Below are 17,698 nucleotides of genomic sequence, written 5' to 3'. Positions count from 1 at the left end.
GACTTACCATGAGAGTAGTTACAACCATCAGTTTGAGCCCTCTTGGACTCCCTTTATGACCTCTCCTTCAATGTTTCCTCCTAAATTTGTTTTTCATGTGTCATAAGCTTTGAAATATCCATTGCCTTAATGAGCATGGCAGTTCTACATTCTTTGACCACCAAATTAGACACTCCCAAAACAAACTTACTCATACGAGCTCTTGGATCCACAACCATGAAAGGAGAATATTTAGACATTTTGGTGAACTTGAGGGCATACTCCCTCACACTCATGTAACCTTGGTGCAAATTGATAAATTCTTGCACCTTCATCTCTCTTAAATCCAACGGAATAAATCAATTAATAAAAGAATCGTTGAACTCCTCCCACTAAATCAAACCATCGCCTATACCTTTTTCACCTATCCATTATTCATGCCACACTTTAGAAACCCTTTTGAGTTGATACACCACCAGGTATGCCTTTTTAACTAGGCTAACACCTATGACACCAATAATCTTACCAATACCCTCCATGAACTATTGTGGATCCTCATCAAACATAAAACCATAAAACACGGGAGGATTTATGTAGGTGAAATTAGGAACTCGGCTAGCCTCTTATTACACCCCACACTCCTGAGCTCGGAATATCTCTTATGCTTCTTAAAAAATATCATAGGAGCCATATAATCTACAATGCTATCAAATAACTCTAAGGAAGGGAGAATATGATACCCCATAGTAGAAAAGGTTAGAAATAGGGTCATGAGAAGTCGGAAGGAGTTGAAGGCCAAGCAATAAGTCGTAGGACTCGAATTACCTATGTATGCTATTAACTTAGAAGTCTTACATGCTTAAGTGATGTGAGTACATACCAAGCTTGCATAGCAGGGATTACACGGGTTCTTAAAGTAAGACAAGATTATAAACCCACAAGGGAGAGAAGAGGATGGCACGTGGAAGCATGAAGAGAGTGCCATGTGGTAGCAGGAGGAAGTGCCATATGGCAGCATCTGAAACAAGTAGGTGACTCACCTACCTTCTTGGGGGGTGGACCCCACTGCTATGTGGCAGCCTAGGGGTGGTTGCATGACTGAGGTGGCCCAATGAGGGATTGACATGTGTCACCCTTAGGGGATGACACATGTCACCTCCGAAGGGAAAGTATATCTATTCCATTTGATGACTAAATCATCATATTAAACTTTTCCAAGTTAGAAAGTGAGAGAGAACTAAGAGAAAAATGCTAAGGAGCAAAAGAGAGCAGTTTGGTTAGAAATTAGGTAAGTCCCAACTTTTGTTCCACGAATTAATTATTTAAGGTATCTTACGATGATATAGCGGTGTTTAATAACGTAAAATTTTATTTTGGTGAAGTAAGGAAGAGATACGAATAGTCCGCTAATTTTCAGCATATTAAGAGAACTTTCGAGATAAGTTTTAGTAAGTTTTAGCAAGGTATGGCTTGGTTGTCTTCTCCCACATTTTGGTAAGGGTTTGGAAATTTAATGAGGGTGTTAATGATGTAAATTTAAGTTTTTGATAAGAACCAAATGGATAGCAAACAATCATGACATTTCAGCCACAACTAGAGAACTTTCGAGGTGAATTTTGGCAAGCTTTGTCCAATTTCGGGTAAGGTAAGGTCTCTCCTTGACATTTGGAGTTAATGGAGTGGTTTTGGAGTGTATTACACATCTTATATGTTACTGGAAGTGTAAATATTGCACAAGTATGCTTGACGTCATAGTTAAATCGAAGTCGAGTAGGGGTTGTGGTTGTTGTGTTGCGGTTGCAGTTGCTTTTATTATGTGTTGAAGGGCTGGAAAAAGTACCAACAGGTATTTTGGATCTGATTTTTTCATCCACATAACTCTCCACTATGTATGATTAAAGGTTTTATGAACTAGAGATTGAAAACCCTATATTGGGATCGTAGTTTTAAGCGAGTTGTTGGGAGTTTATGTTGCGTAATTTGGAAGTGGTTTTCTTGTATATATGCTGTTGATTGTTGTTTTCGGTTGGATTCTAAGGTTTGGGGATTAAATTGAAAGTTCGGATAGGGAAATTTATAGAGGAGATGTTGCCCAATTTCCATTAACTCCTTAACTAACTAATAGACTAGTCGAGACTACTCAAGAAAGGAGAATAAGGAATTTGTTCCTATGGTTAATTGGTGGTGGAATTACAAGATTGAAGGTCGAAGGTCACTAACTTTGGTATTACTTTCATGTTAAATAGGTTAAAGGAGTACCAAAGCGAGCTTGGATGCGAATAGTCCATAACAGGTATGTAGAGCTATCCTTCTTTTCTTTTGGAATGTCTTAGGTATAAGTTATGAATGGTTTGTATATGAAATGCGGGGATAATTCCACTCATGAAACTTTAAGTGTAATTCATAGAAGTTATTCACTTTGGGATGTTAAGACTTCTGTAATAGTTGAGTTATTGCCTTTTCAGGCTTCTAGATCATGAACAGTAGTAAATGTAAAGCTTGTCTCTTCTTCCTTTTGGAAATGTCTTAAGTATAAATGCAATGGAATAAGATGTGAGTTAGAGGTAGTTCCAGTTATAAGCTTCAAGTATAACTCGTGACTTTTATTCACTACTTGATATTAGAATTCTTAAAGTAGTTAAACTACTACCCTCTAGTCTCCTATCTAATGAATAATAATTGAATGCATCAGTTCCTATTCCTAAGGTCTCTACAACGACAAAGGTCTCTACTTCCATAAGCTGGTTAACCTTGTCTCGATACACGTCTATGATTCCTGAGACTTCAGCTAATATAATCCCTAATGATATTTAGAAGGTACTTAAGATGGTTACTACTCTGGTCTTCAAGTGACGATTCACTTGACTGTTTCATCGAGTCTCTGATGATGATGTAAATTACATATGGTTTCTCACTACTCTACTCGTGTACACTATAACCCATCATCCTCCGAGTCCTATAGAGGGGCCTAGAATGCAGTCATACCTAGCTTTACTCTTTGCTCATTGACTCCCAGGCCAGTTATATATATATGTAGAACTATACGATGATGAAATGATGTATATGATGACGTAAAACATACGATGATGTTGTATGTGATAATGCTCGTCACCGCATCCTGTGCAGGGTATGTACATGATGATATGATGGAAAATATGGATTAGGCTGTACGTTCCTCAATATTATTTTAAAATATGGATCGGGACATATATTCCTCGGCATTGTTTTAAAATATAAATCGGGTCGTATATTCCTCGGCACTATTTTAAAGTATGGATCAGGCCAAACATTCCTTAGTATATTTTACTATCTGATAATGACATCGAGTCCCATAGTGGGTTGGGTGCGGTACGACATATACACCACTCCTTTACTGAGACCCTCACTAAAAGGCCGGATATGCTAGGTAGGCATACATATGGAAACATAGTGATGTACTTGTAATGCATAAAATGATATCATATACGATGGTATGATGCTGTATACGATGATATGGTAACATCGAGTCCCACAGCAGGCCGGGAGACATATGTATGTGGGTTATTTATGTGTATGTCATGTTATACATGTTATTGTGTTATGGCAGCCTTGTCGGCTTGCGTTCCCTTTCATGTCATAATACAGGTGAAAGAGGCGATAGGTATATGAAAAAGTTTTTGACCCATTGGGGTTTTGTGTATAATAGAACATCACACACGGTTCAACTTGATTATAGATGATAGATATGCATAAGGGGGTCGAGGTTGGACCCCAGTCACTGCGTACGGGGTTGGGTTGTGATAGAAGTAGTATCAGAGCAGTTCGTCCTTGGAGTGTCTACAGACCCTGTCTAGTAGAGTCTTGTTTATCAGTGTGTTGTACACCACATCTATAAATAGGAGGCTACAGGACATTTAGGATGTTACTTTTCATTCATATCTAAGATCGTGCGATAGAGTTGAGTCATAGGGAATAAAATTCCTCTTACTAACATGTGATTTCAGCAGAAGGACAACATCGATAGAAGAAGTGACCGGTGACATTGGGAGTTATAGAGCACGCAAGTAAGTAAAGGCGCGAAAAATATATGTCAGGTAAGATGTTGAAATACGATTGACATACAAAGTTCAAAGGAAAAGTATCAAGGAAAGTTTAACAAGTGCAGTTTGAGTGGATATATGAGGTAAGTCTATCATTTTATACTGTCATTGATATTGGAAGCCCTGTGTGGATGCAATATGAATATTTATGTTGGCCCTATGAGGCATTGTTGGTATTTTCTGTGTGAAGGTGTTAAGATAGTAACAAATACAGAGGAAACTCTGCCAAAATTTTCCTAGAAATAAAAGTAGAATAAGATACAGGGTTGTAGTATGCCTTGTCCATAATAAGAATGAGATTTGACTAAACTACGATTGTGGATGGCCCCGAGAAATAAAATAATTGTGGAATTAATGGTAATAATAGTTAGGATGATCTCTCACTAACATATCATTATGTTTGCAGTGATGTTTCCTAGGAAAGCAACAACTACCCTGAAGGGCGAGTTAGAAGCGGAAGAAATTGGTCAGACCCCGAAGGTCACTAGGACTCGTGCCCAGTCTATGCTGGGGGTTATGTTTAAGTCGGTAAGCTCTACTATGCCGCCACCTCCAGAAGAGCCTAGGGAAGCAACAGTCGCAGATCCTGAGGCCCTAATACTTGATCCTTTAGCCCCACAGCCAGGTCAAGAGGATAGGGCGATGAGAGATGCAATTTTGTTGCTAACAAGATTAGTACAAGGACATTCTTGAAGGAATGGGTGGGGGTAAAGGGTCAACATAGAGGGAGACAGCCCGATAGAGATTATGATAGAGACCAGCATAAGAAAACTAGGTCGGTTGGGGCTTTAGGTAAGTTTCGAGGTGGACAGCCTCAGCAGTATGGTGAATACCCTTCCTAACTAGCCTGGAGTGCACCCCTTCATTTCCTAGGTTGGAGATTCAATAGCATAGGAGGTCCAGAAGTCGATCAGACCTCCAGGGTGCCAGGTCCATATATGGGCAAGGGTTCACATCAGTCAAGGCCACCTTTGTCTCAGTGTCCTCATTGTGATAGGGCTCATTTTTGGAAATATCGTTTGGAGATGGGTGTTTGTTTTACCTATTGCCGTCAAGGCCATATCATGAGAACTTATCGATTTGAAGGTAGGTTAAGTGGTGCAGCTCCGACTATGGGGACAGTTGCGGGTTCTTCTTCTTCAGTGGCTATGCGCCCTGTAGGGCAGAGTACTTATACATCAGCAGGTCGTGGTTGGGGCCATGGTGGAACTTCTAGTTCTAGAAGTCCTTCGAGTCGCATTTGTGCTTTAGCTAGCAAAAAGGACCAGGAGGCACCACCAAATATGGCTATAAGTATGTTACAAATCTTCTTCTAGGATACATATGTATTGATAGACCCAGTATCCACTTTATCATATATGTATCCCCTTTTGTTGCTAGTCGGGTCGGAAAGAAACCTGAATTAACGGACCCATTTGAGATAGCCAAACCAATAGGAGACTTTATTGTGGAAAAGTACGCTGAGGGTATATAGTTGTCATACCTTGGCTAACTTATGGGAGAAATTATAGGAAAGTTCTAACGGAGGCACCCAAGATAGTAATATAACCAAGTTTGAAACATACATCATCAGAATATAAATGCTCCAGAATAGGGAATTTGAAATGATGATAAGCACCTTCTAATTATGTTAAAGTTTCATACATAGGTAACCTAAGGTATAGATATGGTGTAGTATACTAAACTTGTTGGAAAAGAATCATATGTGTTCGAAAAGTTGGGAATAAATAGATAAGGACACAGATACACCATAAAGGGAGGGGAGAAAATAGATATGAGACATACAAGGGTGAGATGAAACCAACCGACATGACAACATGTTCATATGAACACTTAAACTTTAAGTGAAATCCCATGTTGGAACAAGCTAGCAAGATCTAAAAGCTAGCAATAGACCAGTAGAAGCCAAGATGATAGAAAGCGTGCAGAGCAGCTAAATCCCAACATTATTTGATAGCCAACCCTAAGGATTGATCTTAGGATCTATAGAGTAGAATGACAATTAACGCATTTTAAAAGAAAGCGAAAGACAATACATGGGGCTGATGATTCCAGAAAATGAACATCATTACAAAGTTACTTCATGCCGTACGGAAGAACGATTCCATATGGTCTATTGTGGATAGGCCGACAAGAATCAACCCACTTCCTTCTAGTTAGGACCATGTATTCAGCCAAGGACTATACGAGACTATATAATAAGGAAATAGTACAACTTTATAGGGTCCCCACACCTATGATCTCAGACAGAGAAGCCCAATCTACAGCTAACTTCTGAGGATCATTCCGAAAAAGGAATTGGGAACTTAGGTGAATCTTAGCACAACCTTTCACCCTCAGACTAATGGATAGGCCGAGCGCACTATAAAAACGCTAGAAACTATGTTGCGGGCCTATATAATTAACTTCTGAGGTAGCTGAAGTGATCGCCTGTCACTTATTAAAGTGCTTCTAATAGCATCCATATGGCACCATAGAAAGCTTCGTGTGGCAGAAGGCACAGAGCACCTACTGGTGGGTTAAGATTGATGAAGGTCCACTAATGGGCCCGAACACGAGCCAACATGCTATTGATAAAGTAAAACCCATTTAGGAAAAACTATTAACATCCCAAGGTCAATAAAAGTCATACACAGATAGTCGACGTTGATCTTTTAAGTTTGAAGTTGGGGGTTGGGTATTCATAAATGCATCACCATCGAAATATGTAATAGGACTCGACAAGAAAGAGAAACTTGGCCCTTACCAGACAATTCATAGGATAGGCAAAGTTTCTTATGAGTTGGACCTACCCTCCGATTTTAAGTAATATATTCAGTTTCCACAGATCAATGCTCCGCAAATATATAAGCAACCCTCCCAGACTAGTCTCTATGGATGAGGTCCACATGACAAAGAAGTTATCCTATGAGGAGCGGCCTATTGCCATTATGGGTTGGCAAGTTAGGAGATTGCAAACTAAGGATGTGGCTCCCATCAAAGTGTGTGATGAGACAAAGATAGAGAAGAAATATCCATATGGGTTCCCTACATCTATAAGTAATCTAAACTCCTAAATCAATGGTGTTGACGAGTAGGAGGCCTATGGATGACAACGGTATAGAGAATTCCCAAAGTCCTCGTAAGACCTCATAAGATTAATTAACATTCGAGGACGAATGTTCTAAAGGGGGGAAGGATGTTAAACCCCACACTCTTTAGCTTGGAATGTCTCTTAATCTTCTTAAAAGTTATCATAGTAGCTGGATAATCTATGACGCTATCAAATAAGTCTAAGGAAGGGAGAATATGATACCCCATAGTAGGAAAAGTTGGAAATAGGGTCATGAGAAGTCGGAAGGAGTTAGAGGCCAAGTAATGAGTCGTAGAACTCAACTTACCTATGTAAGCTATTAACTTAAAAGTCTTACGTTCTTAAGCGATGTGAGTACATACCAAGCTTGCGTAGCAGGGATTACATGGGTTCTTAAAGTAAAACGAGATTACAAACCCACGAGGGAGAGAAGAGGATGACACGTGGCAGCAAGAAGAGAGTGCCATATGGCAGTAGAAGGAAATGCCATGTGGAAGCAGCTGAAGCAAGGAGGTGCCTCACCTGCCTGCTTGGGGGGGTGGACCCCTATCACGACCCAAGCCTAGGGTCTAGATGTGGCATGGTGAATGAGGAACCCGAAAGTACCTCAAATAAGCTTCTTAGCATTTTTTTAGCCTTTCATAGGTAATGACGATAAATAAAGAAGCGGAAATCATAATAGTAAATATTCAACTTACATATGTCCAACAATACCTCTAACTATTAGATTTAATGGGGCTAAGACAAGTCCCTAGCTCACCCTTAATCATAATATAAGAAATACCATAGTAAAATATCTCAACATATCATAAGCTAGAAATATAAAGGAGTATTGTTCCCGAAACATGGGAACTCACCAAAAGTAGTCTTCAAACGAAGTCTCAACTAGCCACGTGGAGGAGAACGAGGAGGATCACTGATCCCTAAATGGTGATATCATGTAGGCAAAAGAGTATGCGTTAGTACTTTGAATGTACTAAGTATGTAAGGATGCATGAACATTGAGGAAACATTAAAACATTTATGTAATATGGAACATAATTTAATGTATGCATAATAAATCATATACATATCCTTTAAAACATTTATTTTGTGGGAAATTAACCATAACCGACATTTAAGACAATGCGAGCTATTATATGGAATCCAACATAACCCCCTACGTTGGCCGGGGAGACTACTTGCCAGGTAGAACTCCGTGAACTTCATTCATTTCTTTAACTTTAACTTTAAGGGCTATTTATGGATCCATTAGCCTAAGCCTACAAGGGCTCCTATGTTGGCACATAGTTAATAAGACAAGGGGTTGCTACTAGGATTCCCTTACCGAATACCACCTCAATTCCCCATTCAGTGCTAAGTCAATCCCACGGAATAGTTTAATACTTCAAAATATTCATAGCATATAACTTGAGAATTCAAACATCATATTCGGTACAATAGCTCATTAAAACATTTGGTAATTCAAATATGCAAGAATTGTCCTTAATGCATAAAGAATCCATTATTCATATCATTTCATCATTCTTTCATTTCATAGGACTCCCTTTTGATCATAGATATTGCTTTCATAAACATTCATTTGGAGTCAAGGCTTTCAAGTTAAACCTCTTTGAAGATATAGTAAAACTAGGTGGGTTCAAATCATTTAAACTTGCAAACATGTATGTAAATAATATGCATAAATACTTTGAAATCCATTAATTAAATATCATGCTTTAAACAACCCACCATGAATTTCAAGAACCTTTAAATAGATAAATAGAGGAATTACTTGCAAACCATCAATTCATACATATGAAATTATGTTGCATCAAAATAGACCAATAATCATTAGTTTAACCATGATTCATACTATTTAAGTAAAAATAAGAATTTCCCATAAGAAAATATTACTTGAAACCAAGAGACTTAATTGAAAGAGTTTTTGGACTACATGGGTGAAAGAATCCATGGATAAACACCCACATAACTTAGAGTGAAGCTTAAAGAAAATAAACATAATTTATCATATAATCAAAATAATTTAGATATGAGAGTGGAAGGAATACTCTCATTGAATCCTTACATACCTGGAATCTGAAGCTTTAGTTGGTACCGAAAGACTGAATGAACACTCTTGAGTCCTAGCTTCTCTCTTTGCTGGAACGTTTACCCGGAGTATATGAATAACCGGAATAGTATTTCTTCACTACTAAGAACTAAAACTATATTTGAGAATGTGTAAAGAAGTGTATAGAGAGAAGATTTGCTTGAGAAAGCTTGATGAATAAAATGAGGAAATAAGGTGGGTATTTATAGGTGGGAAAGATGGACCTAACAATAAATAAAATAATTATAAAGAAAAATCTGAAAATTTAATGGAATATATTGATGTCATGGATGATGTTAAATGGAGGACAATTTATGTCATGAGTGATGTCAAATGTATCTAGATCTTTCTATGGTAGGTGAAATGAGTTATCTTTGACAAAATACTCTTTTTTGGAGCTACGTTTGAATAAGATAAATTTCTTATTAGGATTTGGTGTCTTCATAAGAATTGTAGATATGGATGTCTAGTTTCATATAGTTCAAGAATCAAACAATTTTGACAAACCTACAGTGAGATATGATTTTTCTTCTATAAATACTCCTTTCCGTTACAACATCCTACTTTACAAAAATTAATTTATTTGACCTACTTAACCTCCGAAACTTAAAATATGATCTTCACAAAAGTTGTAGGTAATGGTCTTATGGTTACTAAGAAATTTGAATCACCTAATTTGGATATTCTTATGAAAAGTTATGCCCAAAATACAGAGGCTATATCATGTTTAGGCGAGAATTAAAACATCGTATACAACGTTTTTAGGGGATGTTACATTATCTCCCCCTTGGGAACATTCATCCTCGAATGAGAAAAGACTTAGCTTTAGTAGAGTAGAGTGTTAACAAACAACCTATCATTAATGCAATAGTGTATTTTAAAATATCGTTTAAAACATATTTCATAATTTTGCAAGCATATGACAAGAAAAGTTGAGATTTAAAGATTTCAAGTAATTGAGCAAGGACAACTTAATACCTTTGATTTGGGTAGAGGGGAAAAGATGAGGGTATCTCTTAATCATATCTGCTTCCGCTTCCCATGTTGCACTTTCTATTTGTTGATTCCTCCAAAGGACTTTAACAGATGCAACTTCTTTGTTCCTTAATCTCTTAACTTGCCGGTCCAAAATTTCCACAGGAACTTCTTCATAGGTCAAGTTTTCTTCAATATTCACTACTCCCATAGGTACAATGGAACTAGGATCACCCACACATTTTTTCAACATAGACATGTGAAATATCGGATGAACCATGCCTATTTCCAATGGTAATTCCAACTCATATGCAACCTTACCAACACGTCTCATGATTCTATAAGGTCATACATATCTAGGGCTCAATTTTCCTTTCTTACCAAATCAAACCACACCTTTCATGGGTGAAACCTTTAGATACACCTAATCGTCCACATTAAACTCAACATCCCTTCTTCTAGTGTCAGAATAGGTCTTTTGACGACTTTAAGCCGTCTTCAACCTTTCTCTAATTATCTTCACCTTCTCTAAAGTATCAAGTACCAAATCGGGGCCCAACAAGGTCATCTCGCCTACTTCAAGCCAACCAACCGGTGATCTATATCATCTCCTATACAAAGCCTCAAACGGCGCCATCTCAATACTTGAGTGGTAACTATTATTATAGGCAAACTCGATGAGAGGTAGATGATCATCCCAATTCCCTTTAAACTCCAACACACAAGCCCTTAACATATCCTCTAGTGTTTGAATCGTTCTTTTGGCTTGCCCATCCATTTGAGGATGGAATGTTGTGCTCAACTTTACCTTAGTACCGAGGCCTTGTTGAAATGATCTCCAGAAGTGAGAAGTGAATTTGGTACCACGATCTGAAATAATGGATAACGGTACACCAAGTAACCTCACCAACTCTCGAATATATAACTTGGCATAGTCTTCAGCACTATAGGAAGTTTTAATCGGTAGGAAGTGAGCTGACTTAGTCATTCTATCAATAATTACCCAAATCGAGTCATGACGCTTCCGTTTATAAGGCAAACCCACTACAAAATCCATATTCACATCTTCCCACTTCCAAGTAGGGATTTCAATGTCTTGGGCTAGGCCACCCGGCCTTTGATGTTCGGCCTTCACTTGTTGGCAATTTGTACATTCGGACACAAACCTTGCTATGTCCTTCTTCATACCACCCACCAATACAACTCCTTTAAGTCTCGGTACATTTTTGTTGAACCGGGATGAATGGAGTATCTAGAATTATGAGCCTCCATCAAGATCAAACTCCTTAGGCCATCAACATCTGGAACAAATATCCGACCTTGGTAGTATAGAACCCCATCTCCCCCTTGGGAAAAGACCTCTATCTTCTTTTCCTTTACCAACTTCTTTAACTCAATAAACTTTGGGTCAAGATCTTGCTTTGATTTAACATCCACCACCAAAGAAGATTAAGACCTATTTTGAACAACCATACCCCCATCATTAGTACTACCCAACATCACTCCTAATCTAGCTAATCGGTGAACATCTCTCACCAACTCCCACTCCCCATAGACACTCTACTAAGTGCATCAGCAACCATATTGGCTTTACCCGGATAATAGTGCACACTCATGTCATAGTCCTTAAGGAGTTCTAGCCACCTCCTTTGCCTTAGATTAAGGTCATTTTGGGTGAACACATATTGAAGACTCTTATGATCAGTATACACATCCACATGTACCCCATAGAGGTAATGCCTCCAAATCTTCAAAGCAAAAACAACGGCTGCCAATTCAAGGTCATGGGTAGGGTAGTTGCGCTTATGCACCTTTAATTGCCTAGAAGCATAGGCTATTACCTTGCCTTTTTGCATTAAGACACAACCTAAACCAATCTTTGAAGCATCACAATAAACTACAAACCCTTGTAATCCTTCTGGGAGAGTCAAAATAGGAGCAGAGGTAAGTCGATCTTTTAAGTTCTAGAAACTCTTCTCACACTCATCTTTCCATATGAATTTGGATTTCTTTTGGGTCAATTTTGTCATAGGAGATGAGATGGAAGAAAAGCCTTTGATGAACCTTTTATAGTACTCGGCTAGACCTAAGAAGCTCTTAATGTCTGAAGGAGATAATGGTCTAGGACAATTTTTGACTGCCTCTATTTTCTTAGGATCAACCTTGATCCCATCACCGGACACTACGTGACCAAGAAATGCTACCTCCTTTAACCAAAATTCACACTTACTAAATTTTGTAAATAATTGCTTATCCCTCAATGTTTGAAGCACAACTCTCAAGTGAGTTTTATGTTCTTCCTCACTCCGAGAGTAAATTAAAATATCATTAATGAAGACCACCACAAAGTTATCAAGGTAAGGTTTGAACACCCTATTTATCAAGTCCATAAACACCATCGGTGCATTCATTAACCCAAAACTCATCACCACAAACTCATAGTGACCATACCTTGTTCGGAAGGACGTTTTGGGAATGTCACACTCCCTCACCCGTAGTTGGTGATAACCAGACCGAAGGTTGATCTTGGAGAAGTGACTTGCCCCTTGCAATTGATCAAACAAGTCATCTATTCTAGGGAATGGGTACTTGTTCTTAATGGTCATCTTATTTAATTGATGGTAGTCTATGCACATTCGAAGCGATCCATCCTTCTTTCTCACAAATAACATAGGAGCACCCCATGGTAAAATACTTGGTCTTATCAACCCCTTCTCTAACAAGTCTTTTAACTGTTCCTTCAACTCTTTTAATTCTGCTGGGGCCATACGGTAAGGAGGAATAGAGATAGGTTGGGTATCAGAGAGGAGATCGATACCAAAATCAACTTCCCTTTCAGGAGGGACACCAGGAAGGTCATCAGGAAAGACATCGGGGAATTCATTTACTATAGGAACTGACTCAAGAGAAGGACTTTTGGAGTTGACATCTCTAACCCTCACAATGTGGTAAATACATACCTTAGAAATCATTTTGTGGGGCCTTAAGATAAGAAATAAATTGACCCTTCACCACCGAATCACGACCCTGCCATTCAATAATAGGCTCATTTGGAAATTAGAACTTGACTCGATGATTCCTACAATCTATGGAAGCATAAGATGCATATAACCAATCCATCCCAAGAATGACATCGAAATCTATCATTTCAAGCTCAATGAGATCACAAAGAATAACTTTATGTAAGATAGATATAAGGCAACCCCTATAGACCTTTCTAGCAATAACTGACTCACCAACAGGGTAGACGCCAAATAAGGCTCTAATAACATTTTAGGTAAAACATCAAATCTATTAGCAAGGAATGGAGTAACAAAAGATAAATTTTCACCCAGGTCTAATAGTGCATACACATCAAAAAAATGACCTGTAACATACCAGTAATGACATTGGGTACATGCTCAACCTCTTATCTCCCATACAAAGCGTAAAAGCGGTTGGTGCATTGGACACCTCCTTAGACTTGTTGACCACGAGTAATTTGTCCTTGAGTCCTACCACCACCATCTCTACAATCCTTAGCATGGTGGCCCAGCTTGCCACACTTAAAGCATGCATTGGAGCTGGCTAAGCATTCCCCTTTGTGAGTCTTTCCACACTTATTGCAAGCGGTGGACTAAAGGTTGCTACTAGGATTCTCTTGGGTAGCTACAATGGCTACCAGACCAAACCCCACCTTAAATTCCTCTTGGATCTAAGTGTTTATCCTAAAACAACTTTCATGACAACATAGTCATTAACATCATTAGGAAAGATAATAATAGATATCAATCCAACTTTATAAAGAAAACATAAGACTAGCTCATCTATAAACTTCATCATGCATGTGTGAGAAGATTCCATCACAACCTTTAACTTCTTTAACATGATTGTGCAAGAATTGTACTTATTGCACTATAACTTCTTTTCTTATAACATCATTGAAACATAATTCATAACTTTCTTGCTTAGAGCATCTTTGAATATTATTCATAAAGTTTTCATTGAAACAACTTGAAAATCATGATCATAATTCATAAATCACACTTGAAACTATCATATAGCATAGGTCTATGAAATTTATCTTGAAATCATGCAATGTAATGTGAATTATGCATAATTAGGCTAATATCTTTGAAATATATCTTAATTTAGAAGACCCAATGCAAATCATGAAATTAGGGCTTTTAGAAGGAGAAATTATATAAGATTTGAGAAGAAATCTTTGGGATTCCATTGGTGAAATGAACCAAGGATGAATTACCATATATATTGACCTTTAAAAGCCTTAGATTTCATATAATTAGCACTTGACCTCGAACAAATCCTTAAAATTTACTTGAGGAAGAAAGAGACTTGGAGAGCATACTTTTTGAGAGAAGATTTTGATTTAGAGTGTTAGGGTGAGAATGGAAGGGTTTGGAGGGATTAGGGTAGTTAATAGGTTAGAATATACTCCAAAAACCCATCCACATTCATTATTGAAAACATAGGGTATGACCAAACTACCCCAACTTTTAACTCGAACTGCACTTATACAGGGAACCCACCGTAGTCCGTGAACCCCACCATGGCCCATGGTCGTGGTTGTGGTGAATGACTCAGAAAAGTGTTTGAGGGTATCATCCTACATGAGCCACATAATTTCCCATTAAGAGATCCACAACCTATGGTGAGGGTTGTGGAATGGAGGCTGACTAAGGTCTAAGTGGGGTGCTAATCATGAGGGCTACTATGACTCGTGGGGTCCACCATGGCCCATGGTTCCTCACGTGTTCCTTACTCAAGATCCTTGATTGCACTAGGCTAGACCACGAGGGACCTTCATAGCTCGTAGTCCATTGCACGGCCTGTGATGGGCACCATGAAGGCCATCTTATACCAAAAAGCTGAGATTTTCTAACCTTTCAAATTTTGGAGTTTTACACTTGTACTTATAGATGCTGAGTCCAATGATGAAATGGAAGTCCCCAGAAGTCAAAAGATTGAAATAAGGAAGATTTGGAGAAATTTCTTCACTATGTCAGTTTATTGACCAACCTGTGAATCATAAAAGTTTCTTGTAGGACGAATCCATAGGAATGGTACCGAGGAAGGAAATCTAATTAAATATTGAAGGAGTTTATGAATTGACTTACAACCCATAGGTGATATTATAACTCATAAGAATGATTCGTAGGATTAGTGTCTGAGGATGGAAGATTGCTAAGTCTAGAACTAGGTTTATAAGTCAAGTTGATGACTCGTAGAGTTGATCTCTAATTTTGTGAAATAGAAAAGCCTCAGTACTTTTGAGAAGACTCACCAAAATGAGTCGTAGAGTATTTGATGAGTCATAGATGGACCCGTGGAATTGATTCTGCAAACTAAATTTTATTCTTAGTGGTGATAGTGTTTAAGAGTTACTTGTACGACTCATGCATCCATTGAAGACTCATAGACATGAGTCATAGGGACCAAGTTTAGTTTCCAATAGCCACGGTTTCATGCACGTGAGGTTTATGAGTAAGGTCTATGACCTGTAGACCAAACAACGAATCATCGAAGGCCATTCCTAGGGTCTTCTGGGTAAATTTAATAAAGGGCATTACCATCCTTTCCTATTTTTTTGTTCAATGTATCTAGACTCTTTTTTGTCCTTATTCATAACCTATAATTACCCATATCCTTCATAACTCCCCTACTGTCATTCATTCTCTCAAAAATTATTCTAAGCCAAGGAAGAATTCTTTCAAGGACCTTTTCTCTCTCAAATCTAGGGTTTCAATGAATTTAGCCATCAAATATCCATTGCCAAGCTTGATTAGGGTGTTATTTATCAAGGTATGATATGTTATCATTCATAGATTCATTCCATCCAAGGAGTCCCAAAATTTCCCTCTTGTTCAATCAAATTCCAGTTCAATAATTCTAGGGCTTTATTCAATTTGTGTTGGGTCACTTCAGTTATAGTTTTAATTGTTTTAAATGATTATATTATGTATGAATCAATATGAATTACATGATTTTGACTTGATTTACAAAGACCCATACATGATGTGATTTTCAAATATGATGATATACCTTAAGTATGATTATTAAACTATGATTCAAGGATTTGATTATGAATTATGTATAAGCTATGATGACGTTGAATTATCATTTCAAGTATGTCCAATATATAAATTAATTGTATGTTATGAAAAGAGGTGACTTAGGATCCTTAAAAAGTCACCTAGGAACCTAAAGTTATGTACCATGGAAGTATGATTTATGATGTTAGAAGGATTATACCCACATTGCAATTATAATATAAAAATAAACTATTCTATGAATTATGAAACTTATGAATAAGCTTTATGAATTGGATTGGTATTTTTGATTTGCATTTCCTATAGGATATGATCATGAAAAGTATGAACTATGGTTTTTGATAAACTTATGAATATATGTTCAAGTGTGCTTTTATGGAATGTATTCCATGATATTTGACTTAGTATCAAATGAGGCTTGATGTGGGGGCTCAACCTATGGGGTCCTTATATAAAATCTCTAGTCTTATAACTACGTGCCACCGTAGGTTTGCTTTATGGACTAGCTAATTGATCCATATATAGCACATGCTTATGACCCGCCTAGCGGGATGGAGTCTACCTTGACAAGTAGATTCTCCAATCTTCCATTGTATGGGGAGATCAGGATTCCATGTTATAGCTTGCATGTTCTTATAGATAGGGATTCCATGTTGTATCAAAATGTAGGGGTCAACATTCACATCCATTCTTCACTTGGCTAGATTGAGTTGCTTTACTTTGACGCTGGTGAGTCCCCATCTATTCGAAGGTGAGATTATGAGTGCATTTCCTTTTTGAAAGACTATATTTTAGATCAAGGGTGATCTAGGGACATTTCTTAGCCCACACCCGTATTGAGTAGTAGAGGTTTGTTGTATATATAAATGTAGAAGTCTATGTTATCGTATTTCATGTTTCATATGATATATGTTCTCTTGAGTTTTCCTATTTTGTTTCCTCTTAATTGTACCTTATACATGATTATGATACGCCAAGAGGCTTGATGGGAGCCCTTTTAGGGTTTGGATTAGTGTGTCACATCTAGGGCCTAGCTTGGGTCATGATAAACTAAGTATCAGAGATAAGGTATAAGAAAGTCTTAGGGAGACCAACATAATACATCAAATAGAGTCCTATTCATGGGTGTGAAGCGCGTCACTTCTATGAATAAGAGGCTTTAAGGCATTTTAAAAAAATCTTCACTTTTTCATGATCTATGTAGTACGATAGAGTGTACTATAAGACTTCCTCTTTCTAATGATTGTCCTTTGTGATTTTCAGAAAATGCCTCCTAAAAGCGAACCTATGCAATAAGGACTTGATGTAAATAAGGACCAAGCTTCTCTAGTACCTTAAGCTAATGGTCTTTTGCCTACCAAGTGACTAATGCAAAGTTTTGAACTACTATTACTATGCCAGGTCATGCTATGAATAACAAAGGAGGTGTTGCACCTAATGTTGCTACTCC

The sequence above is a fragment of the Solanum dulcamara genome, chromosome 6, assembly GCF_947179165.1.
Source record: "Solanum dulcamara chromosome 6, daSolDulc1.2, whole genome shotgun sequence".
NCBI classification, from domain to species: Eukaryota; Viridiplantae; Streptophyta; class Magnoliopsida; order Solanales; family Solanaceae; genus Solanum; species Solanum dulcamara.
Note: the sequence above shows the minus strand (reverse complement) of the source record.